The sequence below is a fragment of the Dendropsophus ebraccatus genome, chromosome 14, assembly GCF_027789765.1.
Source record: "Dendropsophus ebraccatus isolate aDenEbr1 chromosome 14, aDenEbr1.pat, whole genome shotgun sequence".
NCBI lineage: Eukaryota > Metazoa > Chordata > Amphibia > Anura > Hylidae > Dendropsophus > Dendropsophus ebraccatus.
Window position 1 is genome coordinate 54,718,322 of NC_091467.1, and position 14,926 is coordinate 54,733,247.

Sequence of the window (14,926 nt, forward strand, 5' to 3'; positions counted from 1 at the left end):
CATAAGAGGAATTTGGTTACATTGCATTGTAACGTGGCTATCTGACGCACAAACCCATCATGGATTTTGATTCAGATGGGATACCCGTCTTCGGAACACTGTTCGAGTCATCGTGACAGAAGAAAAGGCGACATCCTGCGGATTGAAATACTTGGTGGAGACTTGGAGATGTTTTTAATATCCAGAAGCGGGAGATCCTGGCCATGCAAGACTACCCCAAGAGAAGAACCTACGACATTACCTTTACGCAAGGTGGCATTTTCCAGGATCTAATGGCGGCAATCCCTGACAAAAAAGACCCCAGATTGCAAGGTTTTAAATTTGTAGAGCACGTTTTAGATATCTCCAAGCTGATTGTTGTGAAGATGTATTGTCCATTTGCTGACCTAGAAGAAATCAAATCGTTTTTATCCGCTTATTTTAAATCAGTTCAATGTGTGGGAAAAATTATGAATGAAGTTGGAGTCTGGACTTCAAAATGGAGATTTAGAGTTACATGTTTTAAAGATGCTGCTTTTCCCGGAGGAGTCAAATTGCCGCCAGCCCGCTTCAAACTTGGTGAAATGACAGGGGATATTTATTTTGCCGGAATGCCACCATTTTGCAGGTTTTGTCATTTGTACGGTCACACCAAGGAGGATTGCAGCTGCACCTGTAGGAATTGTGGCAGCTCCTCTCATGACATCAGACAGTGTCCAATGGGGAAAACTTGCAGGAACTGCCACCGAGTTGGTCATTTATTCGCTTTTTGCCCCTACAGAAGCCGGCCAACGGGGAAGCCTGAGCAACAGCCAAAGGGTCCAAAGCAGCCGGAAGACCAACCAGCCCCCCCACAGGGAGAGGAAGCAGAAGGAGAAGGTATGGATACATCTGAAGCCCCCCTCCAAACAGGTGTTGACGGCCCTAAGGAAAGAAGGGCAAAGCGTAGAGCCAGCGGTCAGCCGACGGGGAAACCTCCCCAGGCATCTGGGGCCGCGGACACCCCGGTGGAGGCTGACCAGGGGCTGCGGCCTAGCACAGGCCCACCTGTCCCTGAGGCAGAGGACCCAGGCGGAGCAGCGGTTACAAAAAGACGCAAAGCGTACTCGGAGGTGGTAAAAGGGGAGCCGATGGTAGTACCGGAAGGGAACCCAGTGGACGCTCCCCTTAGGGTGCCACCAAAAGCCTCTCCCCCTCCTTGCCAGGTGGGGGAGCCAGAGGCAACCACCTCCGAGATGAGCGAAATCCCTGAGTGTGAGATGCCGGCCCCGGCGGAGGGGCCGGAAGGTGAAACCGCTGCTCAAACAGTGCCCATGGAGTCGGTATGGGGTCCTTATACAGTAACTGCCCCAGGTGTGGAGGGGGGGCATTTGAGCGACGCAAGCTCCTCTCCCGCATCCATACTAACAGTTGATTCCGAAGCGGGGGGCTACGAGAGCTCGAGTGGGGTCTCCGGCTTCGCTGAGGACTGCTGAGGCTAAGCTCAGGCAGAAGATTGTTTTATTTTTTCATCACCTCCATGGCAGAATTGTCCGGACTGTCTTTTAACGTGAGAAGCCTGCATTCTAAGACGAGAAGAGCTGCCCTTTTTAATTATTTGTCTGTTTTTAACCGCCACAGTTTTTTTCCTACAGGAGTGCTGCATCTCACATAGCAAAGACTACAAAAAATACAAAGAAGATTGGAAACCCAGACCATCTGTCTGGTCCGGGTCAAACGAGTCCAAATCCGCAGGTGTCGCCATTTTATTTAAGGGAAACGTTTTAATTGAAAGTTTTAATGAAATTTTACCAGGCAGAATTTTATTGGTCAAAGCTTTTATAGATGGTATTAGATGGCAGTTTTTAAATTTTTATGGTTCGCCAGATAAGAACGAAAGAATGAATATGCTGGAAATTTTACCTCTTTTTTTAAATGATTCGGATCCACTGATTTTAGCAGGGGATTTTAATTGTATTTTAAAGGGGGAACGCCGGTTTTCTAATAGTACGAGCAGAAATTATGACAAGACCTCTGGTATGTTGAAAAATGTCGTTATAGATTTTAGATTAACTGATGTTTTTAAAAAAATGCAACAGCAACTTACCAGAGGAAGCCGGCGTGACCTAGGGTAACCAGGAACTGTAGCTCCAGGATTGATTTTATATTTTGTTCTTATCGGATACTGCCTTTTAAATGTGATCTTATGCCTAATGTTTTATCTGACCATAAGTTATTATCTTTTAAAGTAAAATGTGATAAAGAAAAGAAAGTGGAGAAGAGAGCCTGGAAACTGAACGTGTCCCTTTTAAATGATCCGCAGTTTTTATCGAATTTTATCACCTTTTATAAGCGCTGCAGACGGGTAAGAAACTCCAACATCCCCATTATAGCCTGGTGGGAGAAAATGAAGCGTAAAATTAAAAACTTTTTTATTAAAGCTGGGGTAGCAAAGGCTAAAGAAAAGAGAGAGTTTTTTAATCAACTTAATACCCGGCTGCAGACGCAATATAAGTTCAGAGATCAGGGTATGCAGGTAGACAAAGAGATCGCAGAGATAAAGAAAGTGCCCAGTGCCTGGAGCAGAGGGGGAAAGAAATTATATTTCGTTCAAAAGTGCAACATCTTGAAGAGAACGAGACCTGCTCCAGGTACTTTTTTAAGAAAATAAATGATAAGCATACCCTGATCGATGAAATAGATGGGAAAACAGACCCACCAGGTATTTTAAAAAAGGTGCATGAGTTTTATGCGGATCTTTTTAATACAAAAGATATTAATTGTGATTTTATGGAAGACTCATTGAAGGAGCTTAATAATGTTTTAGATCCTGTCTCCCAAAAGTTTTTATTACAGGGCATCTCGGAACAGGAGATTTTAGAGACCACCAAAAGTTTTAAGAAAGGTATAGTCCCTGGCCCTGATGGGATACCCATGGAATTTTATGTTATCTTTTATGGTGTTTTAAAAGATGATTTGCTTGCACTTTTTTTCTGAAGTTTTAACTCCAAAGCTCTCCCGGGTTCCTGGAAGAAAGGAGAAGTTTCTTTACTTTACAAGAAAGGGGAAAAAACAGACATTAAAAACTGGAGGCCCATCACTTTACTCAATAGTGACTACAAAATAATGGCCAAAATGTGTGCAAATAGATTAAAGTCTGTCATCGATAAAGTCATCCACCCCAACCAGGTTTGTGGAGTACCCGGGAGGAGCATAACAGATAATTTAAACCTTTTAAAAGATTCCATTCACTATACGAAAGAGAGACTGGGTAGAATGGCCATTTTAATCCGTAGATTTCGAGAAAGCTTTTGATAGAGTCTCTCATTTTTATCTTTTTAAGGTTTTAGAGAGAATGGGTATCCCTGAAGGTTTTATACAGTCTTTGAAAGTATTTTATGACAACTGCACCAGTAAAATTTTAGTTAATGGTTTTAAGACTCAAGACGTCCTTTTAAATTCTGGTGTGAAGCAGGGGTGTCCCTTGTCCCCACTACTCTTCATATGTGCGATTGAGCCTCTTTTATGTATGCTACGAAGTGACCGGCAAATCCGAGGAATCCCCCTGACGGGCGGGGGGGGGGGATTAGAGGCGAAGGTAGTGGGTTACATGGACGATGTGGGGGTACTATGCAGGGACGCCCCGTCGCTTCGGAAAACCCTAAAACGAATCCAATATTTTTGCAACTCCTCCGGTTTTAAAGTAAATTTTAATAAAGCAGCATCTTGAATATTGGAAACACTGTTTTAGAAGATATCCCCATTCCTGTAGTGGACTCGGTGCAGATTTTAGGTGTCTCCTTCAATGAGTCTAATAACGGTTTTACTAGTTGGGACTTGGTGGCACAAAAGGTAAACAAAAAAAATTCCATGTGGAATATGAGGAAACTAACGATGGAGGGAAAGGTTTAATTACAAAGTCTCTGATTTTACCTATTTTATTATATAGGACCTTGTCCCGGAGGAGCGATCTCCGTTACTGATGCCGGCCGGGGACGCGTCCAAGATGGCGCCGTCCTCGGCTCGGCACTCGTTCGTTTTCGGCTGCAGCAGCCGAAAGCAAACGAGTGCCGATCTCATGGATCTCTGCAGCATATCTATGCTGCAGAGATCTCAATGAGAGATCCAAGTGTATATCCAAGAAGTCCCCTAGGGGGGCTTCTAGTATATGTGTAAAAAAAAAAAAAAAAAGTGTTGTTAATAGTAAAAAGCCCCCTCCCCTAATAAAAGTCTGAATCACCCCCCTTTTCCCAGGTTTTAAATAAAAGTAAACAAATAAATAAATAAATAAACATGTTTGCTATCGCCGCGTGCGTAATCGCCCGAACTATTAATTAATCACATTCCTGATCTCGTACGGTAAACGGCGTCAGCGCCAAAAAAATTCCCAAAGTGCAAAATTGCGCATTTTTGGTCGCATCAAATCCAGAAAAAATGTAATATAAAGCGATCAAAAAGTCGTATATGCGCAATCAAGGTACCGATAGAAAGATCACATCATGGCGCAAAAAATGACACCTCGCACAGCCCCATAGACCAAAGGATAAAAGTGCTATAAGCCTGGGAATGGAGCGATTTTAAGGAACGTATATTGGTTAACGGTTTGAATTTTTTACAGGCCATCAGATACAATATAAGTTATACATGTTATATATCGTTTTAATCGTAACGACTTGAGGAACATGCATAACAAGTCAGTTTTACCCCAGGGCGAATGGCGTAAAAACACATTTCCCCCAAATAAAAGAAATGCGTTTTTTTTTTCAATTTAACCACACTTTGAATTTTTTTCTGGTTTCGCAGTGTACTTTATGCAAAAATTCAGCCTGTAATTACAAAGTACAATTAGTGACGCAAAAAATAAGGGGTCATGTGGGTTTCTAGGTGGAAAAATGCAAGTGCTATGACCTTTTAAACACAAGGAGGAAAAACCGAAAACGGAAAAAACGGAAATGGGCCATGTCCTTAAAGGGTTAATATGGATTTTTTATGAGAAAGCATGGGTGGTTTTCCACAGTTTTAAGTTCCCCGTATGCTTTTAAACCTTCCCGTACAATATAAGATTTTAGAGAAAATAGTGTCCCTTTTTAACTTACAGAATAAAAGAGTTGAAAATTTAAAAAACAGCAAACTGGTTTTAAAGAGTCTGAAAGACGATGTTTTAGTTACCCCCATTAGAAATTTTAATGAAGAACAATGCAAACAGATATGGAAAAACGTGAGCGCTAACTATGTTTTTAATTCACAGAAAGACCTGGCCTGGAGCTGCACCCACGAGTGTCTTCCATGCCGGCATTCCAGCATCGACGAGGACTGACCAACTCGGCCATATGCCCCAGGAGGGGATGCAGAGGTGATGAAACGGCTTCTCACATTTTTGGTTTTGTGGTTTTACCCAAATGATATGGACAAAGATGACTCCTCTGATTTTAAAGATAACCGGACTACAAAGACTAAGCCATGATGCGATTTTATTTGGATGTCTGGAATGCCCTACACGGACTCAAAAAGTAATGGCATGGAAGACCATAAATAGCGTCAAAGCAGCTCTGTGGCGGCCAGGAATATTTAGTGTTTAAACCCGAGATTTTATCTGTGAATGATGTTTTAAGCATTGCTTTTAATGAAATGTACAAATATTTTATGGTAGATAAAAAAGAACTCTCCTTTTTTATGCAAAAATGGTTTTTATCTGAATGGAGCTCTGTATTGTAATGCCACCAAGTGCCCTTTTATTATAGATGTATTTACTTGAGAATTTTATGTGATTTTATGTAATTTTTTTCTTGTAAACATCCTTTATGCTATTATAAGTAATTATACGTTTTAATAAAGTTTACCCCAATGTGGGTATTCAACTTAAAAAAAAACCTGTTGCTGGCATTTGGTCTGGTCAGAAGGGGTGGTGATCGGGGGTCCTCCTTGTGGGGGCCCTGGGTTGTTACTGGGTTGCGATCGTGAGCTATTAAGGCTTGCAAAAATGGATGGAGAGAGGTCTCGCGGCGTCGAGGACACGGTGAGGATTTTCGTTCCTATTCAACATCGGGGAGAAAAATTGGTCTGGATCAAGTGGTGCTGGAGATAATCCGCAAGCTGCAGTACTTTCAGGTAACAGATGTGTTGGGGTTTCAGGATTTCCCAAAGCAAGGCATTTACGACATTACTTTCTTGATTCCGAGCTATGTCAGCGGTGTACAAGGATCTGGGAGGAAATGAAGAGGAAAGAAGAACCAGCAATAATGAAAATGGTGAAAATTGTACCCTTGTTTATGAAGATGTCTAAAGTGGTGGTAATTCACATGTACAATCCCAAGGTAACGGATGATATGGTGGCTGGTTTTTTGTCCCGTTATTGTGAAGAGGTGAAGTTTCTTGGAAAGTTGAAAAAACAAGTTTGGTTATTTGAATGGAAAGAGAGTTTTAGTAAAATTTAAACAAGACGAAAGTATTCAAATGGATATAAATGTATACCACAAGTGTTTTCTATTGGAGGAGAAAGAGGTTTTGTTTTTATGATGGACAATTGGAATATTGTAGAAGGTGCCCACGCATAGGGGTCATGTCCAGGACAGGTGTCCAGAGAGGGGAGAGTGTTGCAGGAATTGTGGGAAAACTGGGCATAATGCTAGCTCTGTACTGAAAAGAAAACGTGTGATATATGTGGCAGTGATGAGCATTTAGCTAAAAATTGTAATTTGTGGTTTAAAAAGAGGAGTTATGCTGATGCGGCTGGAGGGAGAAAGGAGCATATGAGTAAAAATGCAGGAGGTGAGAAAGAAACTGATATGGCTAAAGAGAAAGTTCCTGGTGTGACCGGCAAAAATGTGAGAGGTGCTGGTGTGATTGTGGAAAATGTGCAACAAGCTGCTACAGTCAGTACAGAGAGAAAAGGTGGGAAAATGAAGAAAAGTGAATTGAAAGTTTGTTCACCGAATGGCTCTATGGAGGCAGAGAGTGGTGAGTCATTGGTGAATGAGGGGTTAAGTGTGGATATGGAGGTAAAATGCACTGACCTTGTGGTGGAGGAGGGAGAGCAGATGGAAGAAGGTGAGGAGGATTCAGATGTATCAGTAACACCTGGTCAAAGAGCTAATGAGGGGAGTGGTGAGTCACACCCTGGCAGTGAGGAGGAGGAGGAGGTGGATGAAGCTCTGAGTGAGAGAAGGAAATCAAAAAAAGGGAGATGGTCTGGTGAACAGGTAGATCCTGTTCAAGAATGGAATGAGGAGATGGACAGGGATTCTGATCCAGAATCGCCTGATTGTGGTGTGAGTGTCATGAGGAGAGTGGACAGTCAGAGTTTTAAAAATAGTTAGCCATGGCTGTGAGCATGAATTTTCTCATTAATATTTTAATGAGTTTATGTGTGGCTAACTATTATATGTGAGAAGTATTGGGTCAGCAAGTAGAAGAGCAGCGATATTTGAGCGCCTTGAGAATGTGAATGCGGAGTGTCTTATGTTTACAGGAATGTGCAATAAAGTCTGCCCCACATGGAGATGAGTGGAGGAAGGGGCAGTCTTTTTGGTCTCCATGTACAGATAATAAAAATGAAGGCATTGGCATTTTATTGAAAAATGATGGTATTAAGTTTTTAGATTTGCCAGATTTAATTCCAGGGCGTTGTATTGGTTTTTAAAATCTGGTTTTTATTGGGACAGAGGATAAGAATTTTTAATGTTTATGCACCTGCAGAAAAACAAGCACGGATTTTATTTTTAGAGTCTCTTAAATATTTTATGCCTGGGCGTGATTTTACAATAGTCGCTGGAGATTTTAATTGTATTCGATCTGCCAATGATCGTGAGAGCTCTGCTGAGTAAGAACAGATGTTACTTCCAATGCTTTAAATCAGATAATACAAGACTTACGTTACATTGATACTGGGCTGATGATTAGCACTGATGACAGATTTACATATATATCGGATAGTGGCCGCTGTAAATCCCGGTTGGATTACATTTTTGTGTCTGAAGGGGGTTAAGGTGGTCCGGTGCGATCATGTGATGCTTTCCTTCTCAGACCATAAGATGGTGGTGGCTGAGATTTGTATTAATGAATCCACTAGCTTTGGGAGAGGGCTGTGGAAATTGAATGCAAGTCTGTTGCAGGAAGAGGAAGTAATAGAAGATTTTAAGAAGGAATTTTTATTTTGTGTGTCAAAGAAACGGGATTTTAAAGATATTTTAGCATGGTGGGACTGGTCAAAGGTCAAATTCGCACAATTTTTTAAGAAGATCTGTATAGAAAGAGAAAGAAAGAAGCTGACCTAATATCCCAACTAGAGGCGCTATATAAATTCAAAAGTGTTGGGATTGATGTGGAGGTGGAGGTGAAAAAGATAAGAAGAGATGAGGAAAGCATTGGTGGAAAAAGGAAAGAATATTGTGTATGCGGCCAAGGTGCAGAAGATGGAGGAAGACGAGCAGTGTTCCCGTTTCTTTTTTAAAAAGTGTTTTAAGGCCAAAGGATATTTTAAATCTGTTTTAACTTCCACAGGAGAAGTGACTGGTGATGAAGTGGTGGAAGAGGTCGGTAATTTTTACAAAACACTTTTTAGTAACCAAAGCAGAGCTAGTGAGGCAGAGATGAAAGACTATTGTGAGGTTTTAGATAATTGTATTCCTGATGACATGCAAGAATTTTTAAATGGTGACGTTGGTGAAGGGGAGATCAAACAAGCAAGAGACAAGATGGCGAAAGGGAAGACGCCAGGAGGAGACGGTCTCCCTGTGGAATTTTTTATTGCTTTCTGGGATATTTTAAAAGAAGATTTTACCTATGTCATCCAGCATGTTTTTAATTCAGGACTTTTATCAGAATCAATGAAGAGAGGTATGATTACTCTTATTTTTAAAAAAGGAGATGAAAGGGACATCAAAAATTGGAGACCAATTACACTTTTAAATGTGGACTATAAAATGATTGCGAAAATAGTGGCATTAAGAATGAGTGAGATGGTGGGCCACATGGTGGGGGAGTACCAGGTGTGTGCCGTACCAGGGAGGAGAATTACTGATAATTTATTAATTTTAAGAGATATTGTTTACAGTGCTGGTTTTAATAATTCTCCTCTGTTTGTTGAGTCAGTAGATTTTGAAAAAGCTTATGACAAGGTGCCACACAATTTTATGTTTTAGCGTTGAAAAGTCTTGGTGTCCCTGAGTTTTATTGAGAGTAATCAGAGGTTTTTATCAGGATGTAAGTGCTCAGGTTTTAGTTAATGGTCATGTTAGTCCTGCTTTTAATATTTTATCTGGGGTCCGCCAGGGATGTCCTCTGTCCCCAATTCTTTTATTTGTGTTATAGAGGCTCTTTTAAAATCCGTGCAAAAAGATAAATGTGTTGATGGTGTTTTTTTCCCAGGCAGTGCAGGTATGACAGTTAAATCATTAAGCTATATGGATGATGTGGTTTTTACATGCACATCCCTGGCGGACTTACGTAGAGTCAATTTACATGTTAAATTATTTTGTTGTGTGAGTGGAATGAGTGTGAATTGGAGTAAGTGTCAATTATGTAATTTTGGGAAGCAGAAGAAGAATGGGGTGGTGGAGAAAGATGATATTGATGTCCTGGGCATGACCTATGAGAAAGATTTAAAAGCGAAGAAGAGTTATGTGGATTTGGAGCAAAGAATTGAAAAGAAGCTAAATTTTTGGAAACTATGTAATTTATCTTTTAAAGGCAAAGTTTTAATTATTAAGACTGTGATTTACCTATGCTTTTATATATTGCGATGATTTTCCCACCCAGACCATTGTGGGTTAAAAGAATGACGAGGAAGCTTTTTATCTTTTTGGGGGGTCCAAGATGGAGAAGATGAAGAGAGAGAAGGTTTTAAGCAGTGAAAAATATGGTGGTTTTAATTTTCCTAATATCGATTTGTTTTTAAAAATGCATTATTTTTATTAATTTTTAAGACTAGCCAGAACAATAGCAGGACCGCTGACATGTGCAGGTACCTAGCAGAATGGTTGTTTACTAAATGGGGCTGGTGTGAGAAGGATCTGAGTAGACCCATGTCATTTGTCATTCCTACCTTTTATGTGGTCCTTAGGTCTTTCAATGATCAGTATAATTTGAGTTCCTTAGGTAAGCCTGAAAAGGAGAAAATACAGCAAGCCTTGAGAAAAGACGAAAGGCCATGTGAAGTACCATTCTGCAATTCTGCACAGTCAGCAAAGGTTTGGAACCTTTTTAAAGTTTTTGGGTTTTCTAATAGACAGAGGGATGTGGCGTGGCTGTCCTTTCACGGATGTCTCCCAACACGGGCATTTTTAAATAATCGAGGGATTCGTGTTGATGCTAAGTGCCCTAGAGAAGGTTGTGTTGGGAGAGAGGACATCTATCATATTTTTTGGGACTGTTTTTATGCCAAAGAGCTTTATCCCTTTTAGAAAGATTTTTTATTGCTATTACTGGTTGTAACGCCTGGAGTAGTGGATCCACTGGACCGTCACCAGCGATGGCACTAACCTCACCAGGGAGCGGAGTCTAAGGGGCCGCTGGTTTTCACCAGAGCCCGCCGCAAGGCGGGATGGACTTGCTGCGGCAGGCGACCCCCAGGTCGCTACCCCTGGCTTGGTTGCTGGTGACGGCAGGCGAGGCGTGGCAGGAGCAGTAGGCAGGAGATTGCGCAAGCAGAGGACAGAAGGCGTGCTTGCAGGTGGCGGACAGGACTCAGGAACAATGGGAAGGCAGCGGGCAAGGATAGGGACAAGTACTAAGGACAGGAACCAGGGACAAGGACTAAGGTCAGGAACAACAGGGAGCTGGGCCAAACGCTATGGGAAGCATGTAGAGGCTCCAACCCAAGGGACAGGGCATGCCGGGATTTATAGGGGAGTGATTGGTGCAACTAACCAATTAAGGGCGGACTGGCCCTTTAAATCTGAGACAGCCGGCGCGCGCGCGCCCTAGGAGGCGGGGACGCGCGCGCCGGCCGGCACAGACCGAGACAGGAACGGAGGAGAGGTGAGGCGCCCCAGGGGCCAAACTAGCAGCAGCGCCGGGTCCCTACACAAGGACCCCGGCGGCTGCATGGGGACAGGAGGCGGTCGCGGCGGCGACCCGGAACGCGGGAAGACGCCGCGGCCGCGACACTGGTTTTTAGTCATTTTACTTTTGAAAGGTTTTAATTGGTCAAGATTTTAGCAAACAGACAAATACCCGTGTGTGCTGGATTGTGTTCTCGATTTTTAAGGAAGTTTTATGGGATTGTCTCAATTTGCTTGTTTTTAAACATGTTCTTATTTCTCCTGTCGAATGTAAAAAACAGTTTTTAGCGAGAGTCTTCGTTGTTTACCTGGTGGAAAAGAAAAGAAATGGGGAAGAAAAAGCTGAGGACATTTGGAAATTCTCTCGCTGGGGTAACATGTGAGTAACCTTGACCAATTTTGTTTTTATTAATTTTTTGTATGTGTTTTTGAGTTAGTATTCCTATGATGTTTTTTATGGACTTGGTTGCTGTGATGAGTCATGGTAGGTGACCTGATGGCCGTTTGACTATAGTCCAGAAACTGAGGATAAAAAAAAAAAAAAATCTACAGGAGATCTGGTCAGAAGGTGTCTGGGGTACCCGTCCTGTCGGCCTTGGAGGATTGTCTCCTTGCTGCTATAGGCAGGCGGCTTAGTCCCCAGACAACAGGTTGCGATCACCTCCTGCGATCTTCGGATCAAGGGAGGGCGGAGCGGAGTGGAGCAGAGCGCTTTTTGGAACCATGGATGCGGATCCTGGTTCAGTACAGGCCTATGCCCGGATAAGAATACTGTGCGAGTCATTCTCACAGGCGATGTGAAAGATACTCGAGGTCTCAAATTCATCCAGAAACGAGAAATTTTGGCGATCCAGGATTACGCCAAGCGGAGGATTTATGACGTATCATTTACTGAAGCGGGAATTTTTTCGTGACTTCGTTTTAAGTATTCCCGAGAAGGAACATCCGAAGCTTGAGGGGTCCGGATCATTGAGCACGTCCTCGACATTACCAAACTCGTGGTGATTAGGATGTATTCCCCTTTCGCTAGTCTAAAAGACGTGGAAGCCTTCCTGGCAGCCTACTTAAAAAGCGTGTAGTGTCAGGGGAAGATTATGAACGAGTTTGGCATTTGGACCTCAAAATGGCGGTTTTTAGTTACGTGCATTAATGACCCCAACTTCGTAGGGGGAGTGAAATTACCACCAGCACGTTTTAAATTAAATAACATGTGTGGCGACCTCTACTTTGCGGGAATGCCTGACTTCTGCAGGGCATGTCACAAATACGGGCACACAAGAGAAATTGTGACAGCACATGTAAGAGATGTGGCAGCACCGAACACGAGACACAAGAGTGCCGTCAGGGTGTCAGGTGCAACTTTTGCCACAACCTCGGTCACCTATACGTAAATTGTCCCACAGACCGAGAAAGACGGAGCAGCCAGGGCAACCAAAACCAGACCGGGACACCAGCCTAGGCAACCAGAGACCCAGAGTGTCCCCCCACAAGAGCTGGAAAAAGGAAATGCGATGGACATATCCGTGACCCCCATTGAGAGACCATCAGAGGACCCAAAAGCGCAGAGGATGGGGAAAAGGAGAGCTGGTGGCCGGAAGGAGGCCCTCCCCAGGAGACTGGGGTGGAGGGTGTGCCGACTGGCGCCGGCTCTCTGGCCCAACAGCCTGCGGAAGAGGCTGTGCCAGAGTGCGAAGACCCCGGTGGCGAGGCCACAGTAAAGAGGCGGAAAAGGCTCCGGGTCCCGACTCTACTCGGAGGTGGTGCAGGAGGAGCCGATGGAAGTTACTCATGGCAGTTGGGAAACCACGTGACGCTCCTCCAAAGGCCCCTTCCCAAGGTACCCCGCCCCCTCTCTGCCAGGAGGGGGTTTCAGGGGTCACCATATCTGAGGTCCCAGAAACCATTCTGAGTGAACATCCTACCTCTGCAGAGTGAATGGTTGAAGGGAGTGAGTCGGAGCCCAGCAAGCGGGGCGGTACTGCCGTGTGTTCGGTTTGGGGTGACACTCGGGCCCTGCTATGGTATCGGGGGGTCACTTGAGCGACGGGAATTTCATCCCCAGCATCGTCCATGTATACCGGTTGATTCGGACGCGGGGGGATATGAGAGTTCGAGTGGGTCTCTGGGTAGCCGAGAGTTGTAAGTTCAGCTACAAGATTGTCATCTTTTTACTCTCTCCAATGGCTGAGTTGTCCGCGTCTCTCACTTAATGTCAGGAGCGTACAGTCGAAGGTGAGAAGGGTTGCCCTTTTTAATTACTTGACGGTTTTTGCTGCTTCCGTCTTCTTCCTGCAGGAGTGCAGCATCCACGCATTGCTGACGTATAAGAAATATGAAGACGACTGGGTGCACGGTCCGTCAATCTGGTCTGGATCTAACGAATCCAGATCAGCAGGGTCGCCATACTTTTTTAAAGGAACTTTTTAATTGATACTTTAATGAAATTTTACCAGGCAGAATTTAACTAGTAAAAGCTTTTATCAATGGTATTAAATGGCAGTTTTTAAATTTTATGGTCTCCTGATAAACGAAAGAGCTAGAATGCTAGAAGTTTTACCTGTTTTTATTAACGATTCCTGACCCTCTTTGGTTTTAGCAGGTGATTTTAACTGTATTTTAAGGGGGGAACGCCGGCTTTCAACCAGTGAGTAGAAACTATGATAAGATGTCTTCTATGCTTAAAAATATTGGTTTTAGATTTTAAACTCACTGATGTTTTTAAGAACTGTAATATGAATGTACCAAAGGAAGCCGGCATTACATGGGGTAACGCTAACTGTAAATCTAGAATTGATTTTATTTTTTGCTCTTTATCAAGTAATGCCTTTTAAATGTGATCTTTTTACGAATGTTTTTCAGATCACAAGCTATTGTTTTTAAAGCGAAAAAGCGATTTTAACAGGAGAACTGGTTAAGAATGCCTGGAAATTAAACGTGTCCCTTTTAGAAGATCCGCATGTTTTATCTGATTTTATCACGTTTTTTTATAAGGATGCAGGCGAGTAAGAAATCCACACATTCCCATCAGTACCTGGTGGGAAAAATGAAAACTAAATATAAAAGAATTTTTTATAAAGTTGGGATTTCGAAATCTAAAGAGAAACGTGCCTTAACCTTTTAAACACTCGCCTGCAAACCCTGTACAAATTTAGAGATCACGGTATTGAAGTTGAAAAAGAAGAAATTATTGATATAAGAAAATAGATCTCTCAGTGCCTGGAGCAGAAAGGAAAGAGTAATATTTCCGTTCCAAAATAAAACACCTAGAAGAGAACGAGACCTGCTCCAGGTACTTTTTTAAGAAAGTCACGGAAAAAGAAAGTTTTAATTGACAAATTGATGGTGAAAACAATGTACAGGGTATTTTAAAAAAAAGTGTATGACTTTTATGCAGATCTTTTTAACACAAAAAACATTGATGAATGTTTTTTAAATGACTCATTAAGGAGATCACTAATGTTTTAGACCCTGTCCTCCCAGTCTTTTTATTGCAGGATATCACGGAGCAGGAGTTTAAAGGAGACGGTTAAAGTTTTAAGACAGGTAAGGTACCTGGCCCGACGGTATACTCATAGAATTTTATGTGACTTTTTATGGGATTTTAAAGGACGACCTTTTAATCTCTTAACAGAAGTTTTTAAGACAAGCTTCTCCCGGGGGCGTGGAAGAGGGTGATGTCTCCCTCCGCTTCAAGAAGGGAGCCAGGTCGAGTCTGAGGAATTGGAGACCAATCACCTTCTAAATGTGATTATAAGTCATGGCCAACTATGTGCGAACCGTCTGAAGGCCATGATCGACAAAATAGTCCATCCATCAGGTCTGTGGGGTACCGGGAGAAGCATACTGGACATCTCAACCTTATAAAAGACGTTGATAAGCGATACCCAGTCAAGGAAAGGACAAAACTTGCCGTTTATCGATAGACTTGAGAAGGCATTCGACAGGGTATCAAATTTTATCTTTTTAAG